Below are 25,550 nucleotides of genomic sequence, written 5' to 3' on the forward strand. Positions count from 1 at the left end.
TGCTGCTGGTGAAGAAGAACCAATGCAATTGGGCTGCAGTCATTTGACTTCTAAAGAGAGACGAGTCCAAAAGAGGTTGGGACTATGCATGTATTGTGGACAAGCTGGTCATTCTGTACAAACATGCCCTATATGTCCGGGAAACTGGCAGACCTAAGTCCTGTTGGAGGACTCTTCTTAGGTCTAACTGCACCCTTTCCTCCACTCTTTCTTCCAGTATCTTTAATCTGCGGGCCTTTGGAACATCAGGCCCTTGCCTTAGTAGACTCTGGGGCAGGGGCAAATTTCATTTTGAAATGTCTAGTGGAACATTTGCGGATCCCTACCACTACTATGATGCCTCCATTACTATTGTCCTCTATTCATGGAGAGCCCTTACCGGGTGAAGTAACTCTGCTTATAGAACAAGTGAATTTGCCTACCGGTGCTCTTCATACAGAGACTATTTGTACTCAGTTATATTATTGCCTCTCCATCTCCTTTCCTTTTATTTCCATCTATATTTACTTTCTCCCGTCCCCTCTCCCTTTTCTTGCCTGTCCAATCTCCCTTCCCCTCGTTTATTGTAATTTCCTCCTTTCAGTTCATTGTAAACCGGCATGATGCGTTTTTACGAATGTCGGTAAAGAAAAGTTCATAAAGAAATAAATAAATATTTCCTTCTTTGTGCTAGAGAAGGTCATGCACCCTATGGTACTTGGGCTACCGTGGCTGCAGAAACACATGCCACAATTCAACTGGACCACTCTGGAGCTTTCACGTTGGGGTCCAGACTGTCATGGCAAATGCTGAATGGAAGTCTCTCCAATACCATGCATGCCAACTACCCCATTGTTGCCTGGGTTACCGCCTTAATATGCATCTTTCGGAGATGTATTCTCAAAAGAAGCTGCTGATGTGTTACCTCCACACAGATCATACGACTGCACAATTAATATGAAGCCAAATACAGAACCACCCAAAGGAAAGGGTCTACCCCCTCTCCGTAGTGGAGAATAAGGCGATGTCAGAATACATCCAGGAGAATCTCCAGAAAGGCTTCATAAGACCTTCTAAGTCTCCTGCCGGTGCAGGATTTTTCTTCATGGGGAAAAAGGACAGAACGTTACGTCCGTGCATTGACTACAGAGGTCTGAATGGGATCACCATAAAGGACCGCTATCCTTTACTACTCATCTCGGAGCTATTTGATAGGTTACAGGGAGCCAAGATATTCTCCAAGCTTGACCTCAAAGGAGCGTATAATTTAGTTCGCATCCGCTCTGGCGATGAATGGAAGACGGCTTTTAATACCCGGGATGGACACTTTGAATACCTGGTGATGCCCTTCGGCTTGTGCAATGCCCCGGCTGTCTTCCAAAATATGATGAATGATATTCTACATGATTTACTCTACCAATGTGTCATTGTCTACTTAGACGACATCTTGATATTTTCTCAGGACCTGCAATCCCATCAGGAATATGTCAAAAGAGTTCTGCAGAGACTTCGCGAAAACCGCTTGTACGCCAAATTGTCTAAATGTGAATTTCATAAAGAATCCATGCCCTTCTTTGGTTACATTGTCTCAAACAATGGTTTCCAAATGGACCCTCAGAAGCTTGAGAGTATTCAAAAATGGCCACAGCCCACGGGCCTATAAGCTCTAAGACGATTTTTGGGATTTACCAATTACTACCGGACCTTGATTAAAAATTACTCTTCATTGACTGTTCCATTAACAGCAATGACTACGTAGGGAGCCAACGCTGCTACTTGGTCTATGGAAGCTGTGACTGCATTCCAGAAGTTAAAGATGCCTTTCAAAGCAAACCATGTCTACGCCATCCGGACCCTACTCGACCCTTCATTATGGAAGTCGATGCCTCTGATGTAGGTGTAGGGGCCATGCCAAGCCAGACCGGTGATTCAAAAATCTTACACCCCTGTTCATTCTTTTCCCGATGCTTCTCGTCAGCGGAGAAGAACTACAGCATTGGGGAGTTTCAATGAGCAGAGTTGCAGAGGAGGATTTACTGGATGCAGATAGTTCTGGAAACATTGATTACCCCAGAAGAGGATATCTCCATTTTGCCAGTTCACCACTAGATAGTATTGTTGCAACCAACTTAGACCATACAGCATGCGGTTAATAGCCGTCCGAAGCACAAAAAATGAAATGCATCCCTCATGCAGAAGACCCACTCTGAGTGTCATAGGGCCAGTGGTGTAGTGAATGGCTCCTCGAAATAGTTCCCCATAAACCAAAGAAATGCAGGTGGTTTTTTTTTAATGGTACGAGAGGTATAAGGAGCTTTTTCACCAGGGCAGCATCAACGAAGCTGCCAGTGGCACCAGAGTCCAAAAGTGCTTCACAGAAGAAATTTCCACTTCCAAAGTCCAACTGGACCAGTAGAATAATTTGTCATTGGGGAGGAAGATGAGTGGTGCCTATTGTTGCCTCTCCTATCAACCCTAGTAAGTTTCCCACCTTCTCCAGATACGAGGAAGCATAAAGGTCTTTGCCTGCACAATATAAGCAGAGGTTGTGTGACCTTTGCCGGAGTTTTTCCTCCTCTGATAGCATGGCTCACCCTAGCTACATGGGCTCCTCTATGGATATGAGCGACGGCAGGGGTTGAATAAGAGATGCCATAGGCCTTTGAAAAATGGGTGCCATGTGGGTCCTGTGTCTGGAGACTTCCCATTCTCAGGATCTGTCATGAAAGTGGATGTCTATTTTCACAGACAGAGATTATGAGTTCATGCAGTTTGTTGGCCATATTCTGGCCAGTTCATCCTAGTCCCTATCCGAAAGACCTTGCCAGAATATGGCTATCTGTGCTTCTTTGTTCCAGGACAGTTCTGATGCCAGGGTGTGGAATTATATCGCATTCTGCCCAACAGTCATGGAGCCCTGCCTCAGGCGGAGTAACTGGGAGGCTGAAGATGATGCTTGTGTGGACTCATCAAAGAGCTTCTTGAAATGAGTCAAAGATCACAAAAACTGGGGTCGTCTCTTACCATAAAGGGGAAGGCCATGCCAGTGCCTAACTGGACATCAGGGATATTATGAAGGCCATTTTTGCCTGCTCCAACATAAAGTCAGCTGGCTGGAGTTTGAAATGGATCAGACAATAGTTGAAGAAGCCCCTGCAGGCCTTGGAGTCACCATCATAAAGGGGTGGCAGCAGCAGGTGAAAAGAAGTAGACTTAGAGGAGGTGGCAGCAGTGATCAACTGCGGCGAAGATGGGAGGGTAACTCTGTCAATGCTATGGACTGAAATGTATTCAGCCACAAGTGATGTGACCTTGGTTCTTTTGTTATTGTTAGACTGTCCATGAGAGGTCCCACAGATAGTCTGGCCGGGGAACATCAGCAAGGTCCATAGCCTGAACAAACTGTCACAGGCTTAGGGGTGGACCCTCAGGATGCTGAGGGGCAGGCCAGGAGAGAGACCATACCGAATCATGAGGCAGATAGGTCATTGGGCAGGCAAGCTCAAGGTAGGTGGAGTATGTGCAGAGGCAGAGGTCAGGCAAGGCTCTGGGCAGACAGCACACAGAAGCAGAGTTGTTGTCACGCAGGAGTCAGGGTAGGAAGCAAATAGAAGCTAAGCTGTGGTCAGATAGGAGTCAGGGCAGGACGCAAACAGGAGCAGAATCAAGGTCAGGCAGGGTCAGAATAAGGAAACTGAAACTGGAATAATTACTAGCACAGGAACAAGGGAGGAGAACCTGTTGCTCAGGCGCTGGTCTAGAGGACTCAGTCTCCTTTTATGTTGAAGCAGTGATGACATCATGAGCCCGTGCCACCGAAAGGAGGATGGAGCTGCTGGGTCTATAAAACTAGAGATTTGCTGCGGGCCTACTCAGAGCTGCTGGATACTGAGGAGGGGCAGGACACTGGGAACCTTGCTGGGATACCACAGTGTTTCTCCCATGCCCCTTTGAAGTCCTTCACAGATCTGGTCTTCACCACTTCCTCTGGAAGGGCATTCCAGGCATCCACCACCCTCTCCGTGAAGAAATACTTCCTGAGGAAGACTCAGAACCAATGTCAGGAAGTATTTCTTCATGGAGAGGGTGGTGGATGCCTGGAATGCCCTTCCGGAGGAAGTGGTGAAGACCAGATCTGTGAAGGACTTCAAAGGGCATGGGATAAACACTGTGGATCCATAAAGTCTAGAGATCGTGAATGAAGAGTGGGTGGCTTGCGGGAATGACGGCTACTACCTGGAGATAATACCCTTATTCAATAAACATATACACGGTTAATGCGACTCCAACATTGCTCTAAGCTTCAACGGCAAGAGGAAACATGGAGAAAAGATTTGCATTCATAAAAAGCGGGGAGTAGCTTGCTTGTTACGGCGGTTACTACCCCAAACCAAATAAGCCTGATACCTCACTTTCAATGCATATCCAGCTTAGCTTTCTGCTTCAACGGCAGGGAGAAAGACTGATACATCACACATATCCAGCATAGCTCTCTGCTTCAATGGCAGGGGAGAAAGTCTCATAGTTAACTTTCAATGCATATCCAGCATAATTCTCTGCTTCTACGGCAGGGGAGAAAGACTGATACTTCCCACATATCCAGCATAGCTCTCTGCTTCAACGGCAGGGGAGAAAGTCTGATACGTCACTTTCAATGCATATTCAGCATAACTCTCTGCTTCAACGGCAGTGGGAATGAAGAAAAGTGGATCTATATACAGACAACAACCAACAGGTCTGAATTATTTAGTCTGGGTAAACAAATAAGCATGGGTATAGCTTGCTTATTGCGGCGGTTACTACCCCTAACTAATTAAGCTTGATATTTCACTTAGAGGCAGTTCCAACACTGCTCTCTACATTAATGGTGGGGGTGGAAGGGAAATAGAATCAAAAGGTTACTAAGAGCCAAGCGTAACAGATAAGTATGAGATAAAAAAAAATGTGCAAAACTTGCTGGGCAGACTGGATGGGCTGTTTGGTCTTCTTTTGCCGTCATTTCTGTTTCTATGTTTCATTTCTATATTGCAGAACATTGTGCCATGCCCGAGGCCATGAGGTAGAGGACGCCTACCGTAGAACAGCAGCACTTGGAGGGCAGCATGTTACACACACACATAGACAGTCTCTCTCACACATTTCATTTATTGAACTTTATATACCGCTTGTCAGGCAAGTTACCCAGGTATTTTACAAAATAAAACATACATAATAGTCAAATACAAAAAATACTAGCAGACTTAAAATGGTAAGCATAAAATTAACACATCAAAACATTAATAATAATCAGCATACAAATAAAATACTAAAATACAGATTGTTCATTACTAACTAGTTAGCGGTGGGTGTCAAAGCTAACTCTATATTCTTATAGGTCCATCAGAAGATGTTAACAGTCGACAGTCTGTGAAAGTAGCCAGGTCTTTATCGCTTTCTGAAATTTCAAATAATTAGATTCTGCTCTTATGTCCATTGGCATAGCATTTCAAAGCAAAGGTTCTTGCTATGAAAAAGTACTTTCTCTTGTGGATTCCAGTCTAATAACAGAGGGAGGGGGAAAATGAAGGAGACCCTTTTGAGAGGACTGCAAAGTCCTGGAAGGACAGTATGGGACCAAATGTTTTGACATATAAAGCAGATAGCCAGAATGTAAAGAGACAAAGATCTTTGAACTTAATCCAACACGAAATACAAAGCCAGTGAAGGGATTGGAGTTACATGATCTGAATTTTTTCAGCCATAAATGATCTTTGCAGTTGTATTTTGAAAAGCCTGCAAATGTTTTAACTGATAATGAGGTAAGCCCACCAGAAGAAAACTACAATAATAGAATTGTGAGATGACAAAAGCATGTACTAGCAGTTTGAGATCACTATCATCTAAAAGAGGACACAGATGACAAAAATACAGAAGAAAGTAAAATGATTTCTGAATGGCGTTGGAAATAAAAAGTACCAGAGATAGTTTTGAGTCAATCAAGATTCCAAGTGAAGAAACCAAATCTTTCAGGACAACTAGAATACCCAGCATGCTAGGCTGAGGAAATTGACAGGTGGTTGTTGAGAAATCCAAATGGCTTTCGATTTGCTGGGATTAATCTTCAACTTGTGATCATGAAGCCTGTTTGCCACAAGGTTCAAACAGTTGTTAAGATGGCTAATGAAAAAGAGTTTTGTGTCAAATTATGCCACAATCTGGATATCATCAGCATATAGGCCCTCTCTTTCTCATACACACACAACACAAATATATAGGCACTCTTTCTCTCTCACACACACAGACACTCTCACACACACACAAATAGGCACTTACACATATAGGCACACTCTGGATTTCTTCCTCTTCTTCTCTGGCTTCAGGAAATGCTGGTGGCCCCACAAGACCTCTTCCTCGGTTGCCAGCTTCAGGGAAATGCCAGTGGCCCCACAGGCCTCTTCTTTGGTCGCCAACTTCAGGGAAATATTAGCAGCCGCGTAAGATCTCTTCCTTTGCTGCTGGCTGCAGGGAAATACCGGCGGCCCCACAGGGTCTCTTCTATTCCACCAGCGACTGATGATGCGGAGACTTGGAGCACTCAGGAATGTACTCTGAGCATGGGCCCCATGTACACAGTGCTAATGTTGCCCCTGGCCAGAAGCCTGGCTCCACCTTGGTTCCATATTATCTTAGGACAGGCTGATTCAGTCTTTATCACAGTTGCATGAATGGAGATGTAGTCTTTATTAGGGAATTCAGAGCTACAAGTCCATGAATGCAGTGGGATAAAATCAGGCCTGGATCAGTCTGTCCTAGGTAACATGACAACTTTACGGTTCTTGGATTCATTATGTGGCAAAAGGACAGCAATGAAAGTAGCTCAGAGCAGACTCTCTTTGTTATAAGACAATTCTCCAGTACTTTTTGGCCTATTATATATGACACTGAGTATGAGGAAAAATAATGGCGGCTGTAGGAAATTCCTCCTTGAGGCAAGGTTGATAAAAAGACATGAGGAAGTTGTCTTGCTAGTGTAAGGGTTGCTATGATCCCTTAATGATCAAATTGCCTTTAGTATACAAGTGGGATAGACTTTAGCACTTTGCAGACCATCATTTTCAGATTCTTTACCCAGGTCAATCTGGATTGGGCAGCATTGCCATATAAAAGTAGGTTGGGCACATGTATAGGTGGTGATTGCAGCTCTACCTTTCGGAGAAGGAAAAGAGTAGATAGTGAACCCTTTTAGGCTCCATGGCCTATCCAGTGGGTTTAGGTTTGCTTTTGCCAGTGCCCTCACAGCAAAGTAGAAAGGGTGGAGGGGCCTGCAGTGTCCTGTGATAAAATTTCTTCCTGTTTTGTGAAGAACTTTTTCCTCATTTTGTGTTGGGAGGACCATTTTTGCACCACATTCTGCCTACTGGAAAAAGGAGAGGGATTTTGTTTGAACAATGACATTTTCCAGGGTTCTGTCACTAGAGAATCTCTGTTGAAAAATTACCATCAGAAAAGAAAACTAGGAGATTCTTGCTCTGCTGGGACCTGCTCCCTGCCATCCAGAAGTAGGATTCCCAGTGTCGTCATCACATGGCACATTGACTCAGTTTGACCATCCTGAGGTAGGCACACTTATTTATTTATTTTTTATTTATTTAGAGCTTTTTTATACCGGCATTCATGATACAATCATATCATGCCGGTTTACAGATAACAAGGGGTGCAGTAACTTTGTACAAATAACCAGTGCATAAGAAACAATAAAGTTACAATATAGTTTAGTTTAGTTTATTGTTGTTTATATACCGATGACTCAGACTAACCATCACACTGGTTTACAAAATTAGGATACAAGAAATACAATACAATAGAACTGGTGGAGCAAGGAGACAATAATTAAAGAAATTATACAGAAGTAAAATATGTACAATGAGCAGTATTTACATTATGCTTATGTTAATGGATAATTAGACTCTGGAAAGGCTTGTTTAAATAGCCAAGTCTTAAGCCTTTTTCTGAATGTTAATAAGCATGGCTCTAGTCTGAGGTCAGTTGGTAATGTGTTCCAGAGAGAGGGGCCCGCAGTAGAAAAGGCCCGATTTCTGAGTTGTAGATGGTGTGTGGATTTGGTAGGGGGGATGAGCAGGGACCCTCTGTAGGCTTCTCTGATGGGTCTGGATGATGTGTGTAGTCTGAGGGGGATTTGGAGGTTGAGAGGGGCTTGGGAATGGATGGTTTTATGGATGATGGTAATGGACTTGTGAAGAATTCTGAAGTGTATAGGTAGCCAGTGTAGATTTTTTAAAATAGGAGTGATGTGGTCTCTTCTTCTGGAGTTTGTCAGGATTCTAGCTGCCGCATTCTGGAGCATCTGAAGTGGTTTTATGGATGAGGCCGGAAGACCTAGCAAGATAGAGTTGCAATAATCTATCTTGGAGAATATGACGGCTTGTAGGACTGTTCTGAAGTCATGAAAGTGTAGGAGAGATTTCATTCTTTTTATTACCTGTAGCTTGAAGAAGCAATTCTTGGTGGTATTGTTGATAAATGTTTTTAGATTCAGGTGATTGTCTATTATTACTCCTAGGTCTCTTGCTTGTGAGACAATGGTATTGGATGGGGCAATTTGCAGGGAGTTGCTGTATTCGGTAGTGATGAGGAGGAGTTCTGTTTTGGCTGAGTTTAGTATTAGGTTTAGGTTGGCGAGGAGACTGTTTATCTCTCGGAGGCAGTTATCCCAGTGTTTCAGTGTTTTGGTGATAGATTCTTTGATGGGTATCAGAATTTGCACGTCGTCGGCGTAAAGGAAATGTTTTAGTTGTAGTTTGGTTAGCAATTGGCATAGGGGAAGCAGGTAGATGTTGAATAAAGTAGGGGATAGGGAGGAGCCTTGAGGAACTCCTAGCGAGGAATTGTAGCGGGGGGATTCATTGTTATTGATTCTCACTTTGTAACCTCTGTTACAAAGGAATGTTTTGAACCATGTGTCTGCCGAGCCTGTTATTCCAATGTCTGATAGGCGATTGAGGAGGATAGTATGGTTTACAGTGTCGAATGCCGCCGACAGGTCTAGAAGAATTAATAAGAAAGATTGTCCTTTGTCCAAACCCATGGTGAGGTGGTCTGTTAGCGATAAGAGTAGGGTTTCAGTGCTTAAAGCCTTGTGGAACCCATATTGGGAGGGGTATAGTATTTCATGATCTTCAAGGTAGTCTGAGAGTTGTGAATTGACCAGTTTTTCCAAAACCTTTGCTACGAAAGGCAGGTTGGAAATTGGGCGGAAGTTGTTGGGATTCTTGGGATCTAAGTCTGATTTCTTCAGTAGTGGTTTAAGAGAGGCAATTTTTAGGGCATCAGGTAAGATTCCCTGTGTTAAGGAACAGTTTATGATGTCTGCTAGTGGTTTGGAGATGGTTTCAGGTATTAGCAGAAGGAGTTTTGACGGTATAAGGTCGAGGGGATGGGAGGAAGGCTTCATTTTCTTTAATAGGGACTGGATCTCTGAAGCGTTAGTCGGTTCGAATGCATCCAGCGAGGTTCTTTTGCTGAGGAGGTGGTAGGAGGTAGTTGGCGATGTGGGGCTAGGAGGTAAGAGGGTTAGGAGATTGGAGATTTTGGTTTGGAAGAATAGGGCTAGTTCATCAGCTTTGGCTTATGCTTGTTCATTAGGGATAGGTGGTGTGTTATGTTGAGTTAACTCGGAAACAAAAGAGAAGAGTGCTTTTGTGTCAAAAGTAAGGTCGTGAATCTTGTGAGCGTAGAAATCCCTTTTTGCCTTTATGGTTGAGTTCCTGTAAAGTTGGAGGGCAGATTTGTAGGCGGAAAGTGTGTTGGGACAAGGAGTTTTGCGCCATTTGTTTTCCTTTTTTCTGAGGAGTTGTTTGAGTTTCCATAGGTCATTTGTGAACCATGGTTGTCTCTTTGGGGAATTTGGTTTGAGTTTTTTTGTTGATAGTGGACATAATTTATTTGCTATTTCCTCTGTGATATTGTTCACTTGAACTATTACTTTTGTATGAAGATTTTCTGGAAGTTTATTTTTGTGGATTGATATTTTTAAACATTTTGGTTACACTAAACATTACTTTGAACACCCACCTCAAGTGTCTTGCCTGTTTCTTCAGGGACAAAAGGAATCCCCAAGCAATGACTTCAAAATTGTGGATACCCCTGTGAGAGACTGTATGAGCCTAGGCCCCCAGAGATTTATTCTCCACTCCGCTGGTGGAACCTCAAGACCTTGGTGGCTTACTGAGATAGTTTCTGGGAGAAACAGAGATGAGAAAAGAACCGGGAATAGCAGTGGTCCCAGAGACTGTTGTGAGCTCCTGCATTTTGGGAGGTCCCCAAAGAAGGGGTTACATGGCGAAATACAGAAAAATAGAAGTTGTTGGCAGAAAAGGATCATATAGACCACTTAGTCTGCCCAGTCTGTGGATTTCTCCCTTCCTCCCCCTGCCACTAAGGCCTCTTTGTGCCGGCCACAAGCATGCTTCAGTTTTGTCACTTTTGGCTTCTACTACCTCCAGGTAGTAGGTAGCTGTCTACTACCCAGGTCCGGATTTAGGCATAGGCAACGTAGGCAACTCTCTCTGGCGCCATATTTTCATAGGCACCAGAGCACAGCTCCAGCTGCCAGGCCTTCTGGGCCTGCTGCTGCCACAGTGCCACTTATTCTACAGCACCTCCTCCTGCCACCACCTCCGCCCATATCCTAACCTCTGCTGCTGGTCCTGGTTCTCAGCTCCAACTATGCAGCAGCAGCATCAGCAGCCACTCTATCAAAACACTTCGGCATGGCACCTGCAAGCCTAACTTGCTGACAGGCACTGCAGTGTCCCACCCTCTCACATGGGTTTGTATGGTAACAGGAAGCTCTTGCATGAGAAGGGAGCAGGGTGACACAGGGCCTGTTGGCGCATGAAGGTTCACAGGCCCTGCGCTGAAGTGTTTTGATGGAGTGGCTGCTGCTGTGGGGCTGGAATTGAGAACCAGGACCAATGGCAGAGCTAAGGATCTGGGCAGGGGCAATAGCAGGGGGAGATGCTGCTCTGTAGAGCATATGGCACCACAGCAGCAGCAGGCCTGGAAGATCTTCTTGCATATTTAAGACTTCTTGGGTGGGGCACCCTCTGATGATTGAGGGAACCCAGGGCCCTCTATGCATTGCCTATCTCCGGTTATAAATCTGGCCTTGCCATTATCCTCGCCATGAAAATATTTTCTTGCATTCCTTTTGAGCTTCCCTCCCTTTAGGGAAGACTTAATACAAATTAAAAAGGGCAGGGTTGAAACCTGATGATAATATGGTCTTAGTTTAACACCTCAGCATTCAGTCAGCAGGAAGGAGAGTTGCAGGCTATGCTATACACTATCTGTCCAGGGATCTGGGTGGAAGCTGCTTGTGCTGCAGTACACAAAACTCATTGGGTTACAAGGTCTAATAAAATGGCACAAAAGGAATGAGGCATCATGGGTACAGAAACTAGATTATTCAGCAGTGTAATTTTATTTGTCTTCCTGCACAGGGTCTGTCATATTTTTACAGCTATTCATCCACCCACAGGACTTTATGTGCATAGAACTTTCACCCTGGGAGTAGTAGGTGGAAAGATGTCTGTAAAAAAGGGGTAATAATGTTTCACAATCTAGAGAAACAAGACTATCTTTTGGTCAGTGATTTATTTATTGTAGAAGCATAAAATACTCCCTGTAAAGGAATGAGACAAAGCCTAATACTGCTTCCTGGTGACTGCATGACACGTGCACCCAGAGAACTGTGCAGTCAGATGCTACATTACCCAGGTCAACCCTAAGAACATAAGAACATGCCAAACTGGGTCAGACCAAGGGTCCATCAAGCCCAGCATCCTGTCTCCAACAGTGGCCAATCCAGGCCATAAGAACCTGGCAAGTACCCAAAAAACTAAGTCTATCCCATGTTACCATTGCTAATAATAGCAGTGGCTATTTTCTAAGTCGACTTAATTAATAGCCAGTAATGGACTTCTCCTCCAAGAACTTATCCAATCCTTATTTAAACACAGCTATACTAACTGCACTAACCACATCCTCTGGCAACAAATTCCAGAGTTTAATTGTGCATTGAGTAAAAAAGAACTTTCTCCGATTAGTTTTAAATGTGCCCCATGCTAACTTCATGGAGTGCCCCCTAGTCTTTCTATTATCCGAAAGAGTAAATAACCGATTCACATCTACCCGTTCTAGACCTCTCATGATTTTAAACACCTCTATCATATCTCCCCTCAGCCGTCTCTTCTCCAAGCTGAAAAGTCCTAACCTCTTTAGTCTTTCCTCATAGGGGAGCTGTTCCATTCCCCTTATCATTTTGGTAGCCCTTCTCTGTACCTTCTCCATCGCAATTATATCTTTTTTGAGATGCAGCGACCAGAATTGTACACAGTATTCCAGGTGTAGTCTCACCATGGCGCGATATAGAGGCATTATGACATTTTCTGTTTTATTCACCATTCTCTTCCTAATAATTCCCAACATTCTGTTTGCTTTTTTGACTGCCGCAGCACACTGAGCCCACAATTATAAAGTATTATCCACTATGACGCCTAGATCTTTTTCCTGGGTGGTAGCTCCTAATATGGAACCTAACATCGTGTAACTATAGCATGGGTTATTTTTCCCTATATGCAACACCTTGCACTTGTCATTAAATTTCATCTGCAGTTCCAGTTTTTCCAGTAATGGGAGGATTACAAATCTATAGATGCAATGGGACAAAACCAGAACTAGATCAGCCTGAGAGGTGGCAATCCTGGTGCTGTCCCATATCCTGTTTCTAGGTTAGAGGTGCTCAAACTGATCCTACAGGCTCCCACTAGCCTGTCAGATTTTCAGGATATTCTTAATGTGTATGCATGAGATTTATTTGCATGCACTACTTCCTGTGTATGCAAATATTTCTCATGCATATTCATTAGGGATATTCTGAAAACCTGACTGGCTGGGGGGGAGGGGGCGTAGGATCAGTTTGAGCATTCCTGTTCTAGGTCACTGCTTGTATATACATAAGACTGAACTTGTTTCAGTGACTGAGTTCTACAGATAGGGAAGAAGAGGTGATCTTGCAGTGTGACATGTGGCTTGTAAAAGGATCAGGTTTCTATAATACATGTCAGTGATATTGAATCTGTTCTAACTAATGTGTAATAATTCATGAAGCTGTTGCTTATGTTGAATTTCCAGTTCTGTCATTATTGTGCAATCAGGGCCCTCGTTTGCTGCAATGCTAAAGCAATGACTGCAAAATCTTACCTGCCCCCTCCCTGCCAAACTGTTTGTAATCCCTACTCTATCCCTCACCCTCAGCATCCGCTGGTTTTCCTCCTCTGCTTCCTAACCCTGCTGTCATGATGCCTATGCTTCCATGCTCCTGTTCCAGGCTCCCTGTTTTTCCCATAACTTTTATGTGCTTCTCATCCAATGACATCACTCTGTACTTGCACCACAGTTGTCTGATTCTGCAGTTGCCAATAGTCTTTTCTGGCTGCTACTGAGCACATGGCTCTAGTTAGCAACTCAGGATCACAAGACTCAATGGTACTGCTATTTTCCTGAAAGTACTTGCCCTACTCCCAGCTTATGTTAATAAACATAGAAATATTGAAATGTTACAGCAGAAAAAGACTAGACTGCTCATCTTGCCTGATTATCCACAATCAGATCTACAATCCTTACCACTTCCTCTGAGATTTCCTGTGCTTGTTTCAAACTTTCTTGAATTCAAATACTTCCTTTGTGTGTACTACTTCCACTAGGAGGTTGTTCCATGTGTAGCCCCTGCTTCAGGTGTTACAGTCAAATTGGGTGCTAGGGTCACACTTGTTATGATATCGAGAGGAGCACGGTAGGGAACTGAAGCACCGGGCTAGACTCAGATGCACAAACACAGAGAATATATCTTTTATTATACAGCTAGTGTGGTCCACCAGAGGTGGCAGTAGAGAGTAGATTAGATAGCAACAGTCTGTGATCCTTGGCATAGGAGACCCGTCCCACAATGGTGGTGTAAGGCCCCGATGCAGATGTCCAGTAAGGCACTGTAGGAGAGACAGACTGGCAGATGCTATAACACACTCCCTGGTAGCTGAGTAGATAAGTGTTCCCAATGAGCAGTAGAGAGAGGATAGGTATTAACAGTCTGTAATCCTCGGCAAAGGAGACCCATTCCACAATGGTGGTGTAGGGCCCGATGTAGATGAGCAGTGAGGCGCTGTAGATGGACGGAGAAGTTGTACTCATTCTCTATAGCTGATAGGTAGTGTTTCAGCAGGTTGAAGAATTGGTAGCAGGCACCAGGATAGACACACAGGACCTCGAGGAACAAGTACCTGTATTTAGGATAGGCACCTGGAAATAAGCAAAGGGCCCCCGAGGAGCAGGTACCCAGGTTAGTAGAACCCCGGAGGGTGAAGGTGGCTTCCAGCAGAGTAGAAGCGGCAGAGCAGCTTCAGACCGGAACAAATCCAATCTGTTGCTAACTCGGTGAGAGTCAGCAAATGGGCAACCTTTTGAATACGGAAGCAGTGACTTCACTCGAGGGGGACGCCCCCAAGGTTCGCGCCAACACTGCTACAAGATGTGAGGCGTGCGTGCCCTAGGAGGCCTCAGGTTAACATGGCGGGACGCCGCGCCAGAGCCGCTCCGGGGAAGCCGGAGGCTGCGGCAAGGAGACTTTACAGACGCCATTCTTCTTGGAGAAGGCTGAAATAGAGGTGAGGCATGTCAGGCGAAGCCATCTGAGACCGACGGACGCAACAACACTTGGTTCCAGTTCACAGTCACCAGTCCTTTTAACCTTGGTGCGTGAATGCTATAAATGGGGGGGGGGGGGGGGGTGTGTGTGTGTGTAAGGATGAGTACTCACAATTTGATGACTCTGTCCACATAGAAACTTTGACATAAGTTTGCCTTGCTGCGCTCCATCTGATGATGTCACCCATGTGTGAGGACTACCATCTTGCTTGTCCTAGGAGAAAAGTCTCTTTCTTACCCTCATTCTCCCTCCCATAGTGTACTCACAGTTTGATGACTCTGTCCACACAGACTGCACCATTTCTAAGGATTTACAGTACACTTGAGTGGGGTGTTCCAAACAAAATTTTACTGTAACAAAATACTCAAAGTTAATCATATGAATCCTCTCATTTGATTTTCAAAACCAAATCCAGGTATGATAATAGCCTTAGTCCTGCTCTTCCATGTAAGTAACTCTCAAGTTGGCAGGCATTAGGAAAATGTACTGGGTCTTCTCTCTCTCCTCTGATGCTTCCAGGGTCTTCTTTGGTAGAATGTCCCACAACAGCAAAACTGTATTTCTCAGCCACTTCTGAGCAGGAACAGTGGGTAAAACGTCCTCCCATCAATATATTCTCCAAAATACAACACACTTCTTTGATGGTAAGACACTGCTGTCCCTCCTTGTGTTGCAACAGGGAACCATAGATTTTTTTTCTGACCTTCTCCAGGCAGGGGGAAAAATTCTTCCAGAGGCAGGAACAGAGATTCTTCTCAAAACAAAACTCTACCACAATCTTTCTCTTCTCCAAGACAACCCCTTCCAGAATGGTTGGGTACTAGATAGGGATATGCCTCTTTTCCTCTTCCAGGTATCAGGCTGTGGGGGTCTAAATTTGAAGACTGGGAAACTCCAAAATACACTCCTCTTCATTCTAAATATAACTCAAAACCCCTACACCGCTTTCCGCCTGTTTTCATACAAATGAGCTGACCTACTGAGGAGGGCTTTAAACTAGAATCGTCAGGGATGAGTGAACAAAACCCTGAGATAAGTAAAACCTTAAATACTTTTATAGAAATGGGAGAAATGGGAAAAAGGGCAATATTTGGAAAGCCATGTACACTAATGCTCATATTATGGGACATAAAGTCCCAGATCTAGAGGCAGTCATAGAAGATGCTGAGTTAGATATAGTGAGAGCCACTCTACTAGATTATACCACTAGATATCCAGAAGCATTGCTGCTAAGGAAAATGAAGACCCTGATGCTAGCGACAATGGAGGTTTTTTCACGACTTTGGCTACCCAAGGAGATCCTGATGGATCAAGTACCCCTATCGTCTCCAAGGTCATGAAACAACTCTGTACCTTATTCCAGGTAAAAACTCTGCGGATCTCGGTGTATCACCCTCAGAATGATAGCCTGGTTGAACGCTTTAATCAAATGCTCAAACAAATGTTGAGGAAATTTGTGGATAAAGACGGTAAGAACTGAGACATATTATTACCCTATGTGCTGTTTGCAATCCGTGAAGTACCACAGAGGTCAAAGGGGTTTTCCCCATTTGAGTTTCTATATGGAAGGAGACTGAGAGGAATCTTGGAATAGCTCGTGAGACCAGGAAGATCGAGGCGATCATGCAGGTGCTAGTCCCGCAAACAAAAGCGAAAGTGAGAGCGTTCCTAGGCCTTATGGGATACTACAGAAGGGTTTATTCCCCAAATACTCAGAGAAAGTGGGGTCTCTCACAAGGTTGTTAGTAAAGAAAGTATCAGAGAAGGTCCAATGGTCAGAGGAAGGAGAGAAGGCCTTCAGAGCACTGAAGAAGGTGATATGTTCTGAACTGGTGCTGATAAGCCCGGATTTCACTGAACTCTTCACAGTGCATACCAATACCTAAGAAATCAGCTTGGGAGCCATCTTAGCGCAGGAGAAGGATGGCCAAGAACATCCTGTGGCATACATTAGAGAGAAGCTGATGCCACGCAAGAGGTGTTACTCAACAGTTAAGAAGGAGGCATTGGCAGTCAAGTAGGCCTAGAGGCCTTACACTATTACCTGCTGGGATGGCAGTTCACTCTCATAATGGACCATCAACTGCTCCTATGGATAAATAGGAACAAGGAATTCAATGCGAGGATGATGCGATGGTTCCTGGCCCTACAGCCCTTCAACTATAAGATACGACATAGGGCAAGAAGGGAGAATGCCAATGCGAATTTTCTGTCAAGAGGTGCCCCTTGTAAAGGCAAATGCTCATTCCGACAAGGATGAGCTGAGGCAGTGGATATGTAAGGGAGTATACAGAAAACTCCCTTAGACCACCTTAAGGGACCGGGCACACCAGTCTCGCTTAGTTCTCCTTAAGGTTGAGACCCACAGGGAATCCTGGGTGATGGGAGGAACACTTCACCAGGGTATAAGACCTCAGGACCTAGAAGGATTTGATGGACCCTGGGGAGCTAACAGAATCCCAATCTATGCAAAGACCTGCTTCGTTTAAGGTTAGAGAAGTGTATGAAGTTTAAGACCTATAATCAGGCCTATCCTGTAAAGTGCGGCCGTGTTTACCCTGCTCCTAAGCCGCTTCTAACTCACGTTTCGGCCGCGTTAGCCCTTCCTGCGATCCCGAATCCCCTTTAACCTACTCCTACCGCGTCCTAAATTCCCCGGGTAACCCCTTCCGCCCGCGGCATGCATATTGCATGCAAACGAGAGAATTAGCGCGATATTGCATGCAAACGAGCCAATTAGCTATTCCCCTAGCATCCCGTAACCCGCGCCCCGACTAACGCTACCTTTCCCTGCCGTTTTGTCGCGCGTTTAACCTGCAAATTTACCGCCTACCCTGACCCAGGCGGTAGAGGCATGGGTAAGGGTAGGTGGCAAGCTTTCCCCCAGCCCCCGCTCACCTGCCCCGGCCGCGATCATGGGTGCCGGTCTCCGTGGCAGCCCCAGTCCTCTCCCCTCCTCCAGAAGCCAAAAAAAAAAAAAAAAAATGAAAAAAACGTTGCAGCCCCCCTCCGATGTCCGGACTGGGGCTGCCACGGAGACTGCAACGGCAAAGCGACTTTTCAGTGTCCCCCCCCTCCTCTCGGAGCAGGGCGCGAAAAGCCGCCTTGCTCCGGGAGGAGGGGGGACACTGACAGCGGCGAAGCTTTCCCCCAGCCCGGACACCGGTGAAGCCAGAAGACAGCGGCGGAGAAACGGTGAAACGACTTTTCAGTGTCCCCCCCCCTCTCGGAGCAGGGCGCGAAAAGCAGCCTTGCTCCGGGAGGGGGGGGGGGGACACTGACGGCGGCGAAGCAACGCAGAAGCAACGGCGAAACGACTTTTCAGTGTCCCCCCCCTCTCGGAGCAGGGCGCGAAAAGCAGCCTTGCTCCGGGAGGGGGGGGGGGACACTGACAGCGGCGAAGCTTTCCCCCAGCCCGGACACCGGCAAAACTTGCTGTTTTGCAGCCATGAGCCACGAGCAGGAACGCGAAGATCTGGCTCCGATAGCTCCTCCCGACAAGATGGCCGCCTGCACGGGGAAAGAGTACAATTGGCCGCTGAAGACGTGACATCACGACATCACGTCTTGAGCGGCCAATTGTACTCTTTCCCCGTGCAGGCGGCCATCTTGTCGGGAGGAGCTATCGGAGCCAGATCTTCGCGTTCCTGCTCGTGGCTCATGGCTGCAAAACAGCAAGTTTTGCCGGTGTCCGGGCTGGGGGAAAGCTTCGCCGCTGTCAGTGTCCCCCCCCCCCCTCCCGGAGCAAGGCTGCTTTTCGCGCCCTGCTCCGAGAGGGGGGGGACACTGAAAAGTCGTTTCGCCGTTGCTTCTGCGTTGCTTCACCGCCGTCAGTGTCCCCCCCCCCCTCCCGGAGCAAGGCTGCTTTTCGCTCCCTGCTCCGAGAGGGGGGGGGACACTGAAAAGTCGTTTCGCCGTTGCTTCTGCGTTGCTTCGCCGCCGTCAGTGTCCCCCCCCCCCCCCCCCGGAGCAAGGCTGCTTTTCGCTCCCTGCTCCGAGAGGGGGGGGGGGGGGGACACTGACAGCGGCGAAGCAACTTACTTTTGCACCCGATCGGACCAGACTTCCTGGTATCTGTCATTTCAAATGACATTTGAAATGACAGATACCAGCGTGGCGTGAAGCCTTAGGCCCGCGCACCCAGGATCCTGTATAGGCGCTCTATCCAGTATCCTGGGTTGCGCGGGACTAAGGCTTTTCGGACGCGGCTTACATTTACATATAATTAGGCTTCAGGATCGAGCGGTAGGTGAGCTGCACTGTGCGGGCGGTAACCGCGGGTGCCGTAGGCACTAACGCAGCTCTTCCTACCGCTCGGTACTGGATCACCCTGTATGTTTGATAAAGGTTAAGACTTGTTCTGTTTAAAGACTGCGTTGTCTGAAGTCAAGGTGAGTTTTCTAAGTTGTTTGTTTTGCTGGGCACTGCATTTTGTTAAGTTTCATTGTAAATAAACTGCACTTAAGGAACAGCCAGAGTCTGCTTCCTGTTTTCCTCTGGCTGTCTCCAAGTCGCAAAGTTCGATTTACCTCAGGAACAAAGACCGAGCTACAAGGACCAAGCTAAATATCTTTGCACCTCAGTCTAGCTAGACCAATATACAAGAAAGTAAAATGCTTAAACTAAGGTGCAGACCTACACAAAGAAGGAGACAGCAAAGAAAAGTCTGAGTTAGAGAAACATGGTTGTTTGACAAAGGGAAAGCTGATACTTACAACTTATAGTCTTAAGAAATAGACATACTTATCTTCTTCTTCACTACCTGGGAGCAGAGATCAGGAAAACCTGCAAAGAAAGTGAAAATAAAGAATCAAATTCTTGGACATTCTTTACTATTCATATTTTGGTTATTATTTGCAAAACTTCAAGCAATTAACAGTGTAACTAAGAATGAATAGTGTATGAAACATAGAAATGATGACAGAAAAGGACCAAATGATCCACCCAGTCTGTGTTGCAGGAGCGCTAGGGAGCGGTCCTGATTCTGGGGAGACTGATGTGCTCTTGGACCACGGTGCGAGTGCAGAGAGCTCCGTAGAAGCGCCGAGGCAGGCAAGACGTGTCCAAGCATGGGCGGACAGGCTGACCACTGGAGCCCTAACCTCTGCCGAACTTGCATGCACCGGAAGAGACCCAGCAACACAATGTTGGTCTTTGGGGTAGCCCTCCAGCCACTTGATAGCCCTTTCGGACCAGCCACATGGGAGCGGAAGATGCGACAGGACGAACAGAAGTCGAGGACAGGCGATGGTACTGGAGCTTGGAACAAGACAGGAACTCAAGACTTGGACAAGGCTTGAAGACTTGAACAAGACGAGGGTACTTGGAACTTGGAACTCAGACGAGATGAGGAAACTTGGAACTTGGAAATCAGACGAGACGAGGACACTTGGAACTTGGAACTGGATAAGATGAGGATGCTTGGAGCTTGGAACTGGACAAGACGAGGACACTTGGAACTTGGAACTGGACGAGAATTCTTGGAATTTGGATCTCGGATGGGACGAGAACACTTGGAACTTGGAACTTGGATAAGACAAGGAAAAGACAGGATACTCAGAGACTTAGACTGGCACTGCCCCTCAGGGTGCCCTACATAACCGACATAGGCTGGTCACGGACCATCCTGACCCATTGCGCGCCCTACACAACCTGAAGAGGCTGGTCACGAACCACGTGGAGAGCCGGACATGCGCAGAACTGAGGCTCAGGACGAAGGAGGAATCGAGGCAGTGCTCGAAGATGGATCCAACTGGAAGAGGGCTCCAGCCACCAGAAACGGACACCGGATCGATATGGATTTACTCCCAGGGAAGATCAGCTGGAGACGAGGTCCGGGGCAAAGCAAAGCTGAACCCGGAACTAGGAACTAGCAATACTTCAGGATCAGAACTGGACAAAGGACATCAGGATCAGGACTCAGAACTTGGAACTTGGAACATCAAGATCAGGACTTGAAACTTGGAACTCGGAACATCAGGTTCAGGACTCGGAATGTGGAATTAGGAACATCAGGAACAGGACATGCAACTTGGAACCTGGAAGAAGCGAGGAAGGATCATGGAGGAGCCAAGAGGATTGCCCACTGCTGGCCCTTTAAATGGAGATAAGAGGCGTAGCTGCGCACCTAGAGGAAGGAGGCAGAACCTTGGAGAGCGGCGTCCTGCCATGAAGGAAGAACAGGCCCCGACGTGAGCGGCTCCCTGCCGCAAAGCAGGAAGATGATGGCGGCTTCTAGGCCACATGAAGAGGAGCTCTGAGGCAGCCTCCTGGCCGCGGAAGAGGACGTGGATGGCGCTCAGAAATTAACGCCTGCCTGGAGCAGGCATACATTTCTGAGCACCCCAAAAGGTTGAACAGAAAAGCAGAAAATACTGTTTTTTTGTACATCCTCCGACTTAATATCATGGCGATATTAAGTCGGAGGAACGAAAGATTTAAAAAAAAAAAAAAGGTTTTTAAAAGTGCCGGTGGTCAGGTTCGGGAAATGGATGCTCAGTTAACCAGCGTCCTTTTTCTGAACCCGTGGCTGTGCGCTGATTAGGAAAATGGACGCTGATAAATTCAGCATCCATTTTCTTAACTGGCGGACAGCCGCTGACAGGCGACTTCTCCCGGGTGCCCGCTGTCAAGGAGGCGCTAGGGGTGCGCAGTCAACCCTAGCGCCTCCTTGTCAGTGCAACCCCTAATTTTAATATTGCATGGCACCCCCAGGAGAGGTGCCTGGGGGTGCATTAGGAAAGCGGGCGCTGAACACTCAGCGCCTGCTTTCACCGCATTTTTTTTTGCATTGGCCCCCTTGTTTGTTGTTCAGCAGAAGAAATGCAGTTATTTGGTACACCCCTCTTCTCTTTCCTTCTTTTACCCCTGCTCTCCCTCCCTTCCTGTGGGAGACTATATTGGATGGGATCCAGTCCCCTTACTTGCAGCACCCAACTGAATAGAGGGCCTCTGAGTGTGTCCCCTACTAGCAACATCGAAAGCCTCTACCTTAAACACCATCGACCACGTAGACACCATAGTGGGAGAGGCTTCCCCCTGGCAGGGCAGTTTACATAAAGGTGTATACTGCAGAATTTTGAATCTTAAAGGACATGACCAAATAGTTTGTAGAGTTAAGGGGATTAATACAAAGATCTTATCGGAGTAGAGACAAAGGAATATCACTGTTTATTCTGTGGCCTGAATGATGCAGTGAGAGTGGAGCAGCAGGTCTGGAAAAATATTTGTTGGGTAATTTTCAAAAGCTAGTTTCCAGGGTAACTAGGGACACACAGGGATCAAGAATGCAAAAATGTTTTATCTGTGGGAAAAGTAGGTGGGATCAGAGGCAGGGTATGAGGGAAGGCAACAACGTGCATACTTTTGCATTTTCAAACTTATGTGTGATGTTTTTCAGGGAAAATGTATCAACAGAAAAAGCAAGTGCAAATCCGTGGGGGTACTTTCCCTGGGACAGTTTTCAATAGGAAAATAGCGTGTACTCCCTCTCTGAGAACAGGTGCAAACTTTGTGGGAAAAAGTAGCTGCAGACTTTGCAACTCTTCACATAGATGGTAACTTTAAAACAAGCGCGTGGGGACCCATACATGCACGAATGGGTGCGCAAGCAGACATACACTGGAATTTTAAATCATGACCCTTTGCGTGTATGTGTATGTATGTGTGCTCCTAATTTTAAGTAGTTACTTGAGCAAATGTACTTCATGTATCTTCCTTAGGACCTTGTCAGCTCTAATGTGCGTAGCTAAGGAGATTTTAAAACACGCTCGTGTGAAGGACATTCCCAGTTTTCCCAATTAGTCCACCAGTTTGCGAGTTCATCCAGACCTCTCTGGTTCTTCCAATTGACCTGGACCCCTCATCCTGTCATGGTAGGCCTAAGAAGCAAATTCTGCAGACTTACACCTCATCAGGAGCAGCAGTAAATGTACGCGGCTAACAAGCCTCTGTGGCCACCGGATTTAAAATACGGATTTATATGCATAACTATTGAGCCTGCCCTGGAATGCCCCTGATATATGCAAACTCTCCCCCCTTTTTTTTAGTCAGGCACATGTATATACATGTGTAAGGAGAAATTACTACTTACCTGATAATTTCCTTTTCTTTAATAAGGACAGGTGGATCCAGAACCAGTGGGTTATACACCTCTACCAGCAGATGGAGACGGAACAAAACTGACATCACGGTTTATATATACTCCTGCAGTGACATCAGCCTGCCAATATTCTCTGAAAAAGCCAACAGTGGAGAAACTAACAAAACTGGATTATTAACAGATAACCATTCAGCACTCAGCCAACAGGAAAACACTGAGCTCAGACAAGGAGTGTCATAACACTAGTCTAGGGACTGGAGTAACACTTACCAGTAACCCCTGGAACATGCAGCCACATAAGACAACAATAGCACAACCATCTGGCAGCCAAGGGCGGGAAGGTGGAGCCACCTGTCCTTCTTAAAGAAAAGGAAATTATCAGGTAAGTAATAATTTCTCTTTTCTTAGCATACAGACAGGTGGATACAGAACCAGTGGGATGTACCAAAGCTACTTTCAAACAGGGCAGGAGGTCGCCCGTGGTCCGATCAACACCGCACGTGCAAAGGTTGTGTCCTCCCGGGCCTGCACATCTAGGCGGTAATGCCTGGAAAAGGTGTGTAAGGAGGACCATGATGCAGCTTGGCAAATGTTGACAGGAGACATTAATCCGCCAATGACACTGCCTGAGCGGGAATGGAATGAGCCCTAACCTGACTAGGACATTTTGGCTTCTAATTTTCAACTTGTTGCCTCCACGGCTTGGTTAGACAGCCTTCCTTGTTGTTTTATCAATCTAACCTGACTAGGCAACGGCTGCTCAGCATCCACATATGTGGCTGTGACTACCTCCTTAATCCAGTGGGCTATTGTAGCCCAAGACGCCAGCTTGTTCTGTTTACTCCCCCCATGGAGAATAAACAAGCGATCCATCTTCCTGAGAGATTTAGAAACCTTCAAATACCTCAAGATATGCCTCTTGACATCCAAGAGTTGTAACAGGCAATATTTCTCTGCATCTCTTTCCCTGTCCTGAGATGGTAGGGAAATTGACAGATTCAAGTGAAAATCCAAGACCACTTTCAGCAAAAATGAAGGAATAGTCTGCAGCTGTATCGCCCTTAGAGTCACCCGTAGAAAGGGCTCCTGGAAAGACAAGGCCTGCAGTTTGGAAACTCTAGGTGCCAAACAAATTCAAACAAGCATTCAAGTCATGATAATTATTTACCTTTACACCACCACCCGGCCCTAAGCCTAAATAAAAACTCTCATACCATTCTTATATTAGAACACAGACGCCTATTAAGATAAAGTTGCTTTCTTCCCTATTAAGATAAATTTGCTTTCTTCCCTCTCTAGTTTGTTCCAAGTTTTTCTCCCCACTTACTCTGACCCAATCTTACTCGGACCCAATCTTCATACCCTGTATTATGTATTTCGTATTAGCATTAACATTCTCATGCTTGTTATCACAGTTCCATGCAACTAGCATTACATGTAATTAGCATTTAGCATTCTATGTTATCAGCGTTCTATCAGCATTTTATGTTCTATGTAATTAGCATGCTCTCATGCTTGTGTTCAGTTTCAATGTAAACCGAGACGATATGCAATATCTTGTATGAATCCCGGTATATAAAAATGTTAAATAAATAAATAAATAAATAAATAAATAGTTAGTTAGTCTCAAGAAACACTGTTTTCAAGGTCAGTAACCTCAAGGAAAGGCTACGCATCAGTCAAAAAGTGGAGCCCACCAAAAAATCCAAAACCAGATTAAGACTCCACAATGCATGGTAACCGCAAAGGAGGGTGAAGGTGCTTCACTTCTTTTAAGAAATGGGCCACTTCTGAATGAGCTGACAAGCGTCCACTATTCACCTAAACTCGAAAACAGGCAAGGGCCGCCACCTGTACCTTTAATGAATTAAGGACCAACCCTTTACTCAATCCATCCTGCAAAAATTTCTAAATGGGCGGGATCTTAACCGAACGAGGAGGAATCCTTTGATCTTCACACCAAACCTCAAACACTTGCCAGACCCATACATAGGCTAAGGAAGTGGAGAACTTTCTCGCTCGTAGCAAGGTGGCAATCTCTGCAGCAGAATATCCACACTTCAGCAACTGAGCCCTCTCAAGGGCCATACCGTAAGTCAAAATCGAGACAGATCTTCATGAAGAACAGGTCCCTGCCATAGCAGATTCCTGTGAGCTGGAAACTGGAGGGGAGAGTCCACCAGGAATCTTCGCAAATCTGCATACCACGGTCGTCTGGGCCAATCTGGTGCCACCACGAGCACCACCCCTGTGTGACTCTCGATCCTCTGTATCTTTCTGCCCAACATGGGCTATGGGGGAAGGCATACAGTAAGTTGCCCTGCGGCCACTCCTGCATGAGGGCATTGATGCCCAAGGACTTTTGATCTCTCCTGCAACTGAAGAAGCGAGGAACCTTCACATTGTGAGAAGTCGCCAGCAGGTCCAAAAACGGGAGGCCCCAGTGATCCACTATGAGCTGGAACGCTTCGTTTGACAATTCCCATTCTCCTGGATCCAGACTCTGTCTGCTGAGAAAATCTTTTCTTACACTGTCTATTTCTGCAATGTGCGAGGCTGAGATCTCCTGAAGATGCACTTCTTTGCTTCGGTGTTTACTGAAGAGGATGTTGGGGAGGTACCCGTAATGGAGAAGGTTTTCATGGGTAATGATTCAGATGGACTGAATCAAATCACGGTGAACCTAGAAGATGTGGTAGGCCTGAT

This window comes from Rhinatrema bivittatum, chromosome 17, assembly GCF_901001135.1.
Source record: "Rhinatrema bivittatum chromosome 17, aRhiBiv1.1, whole genome shotgun sequence".
Lineage (NCBI taxonomy): Eukaryota > Metazoa > Chordata > Amphibia > Gymnophiona > Rhinatrematidae > Rhinatrema > Rhinatrema bivittatum.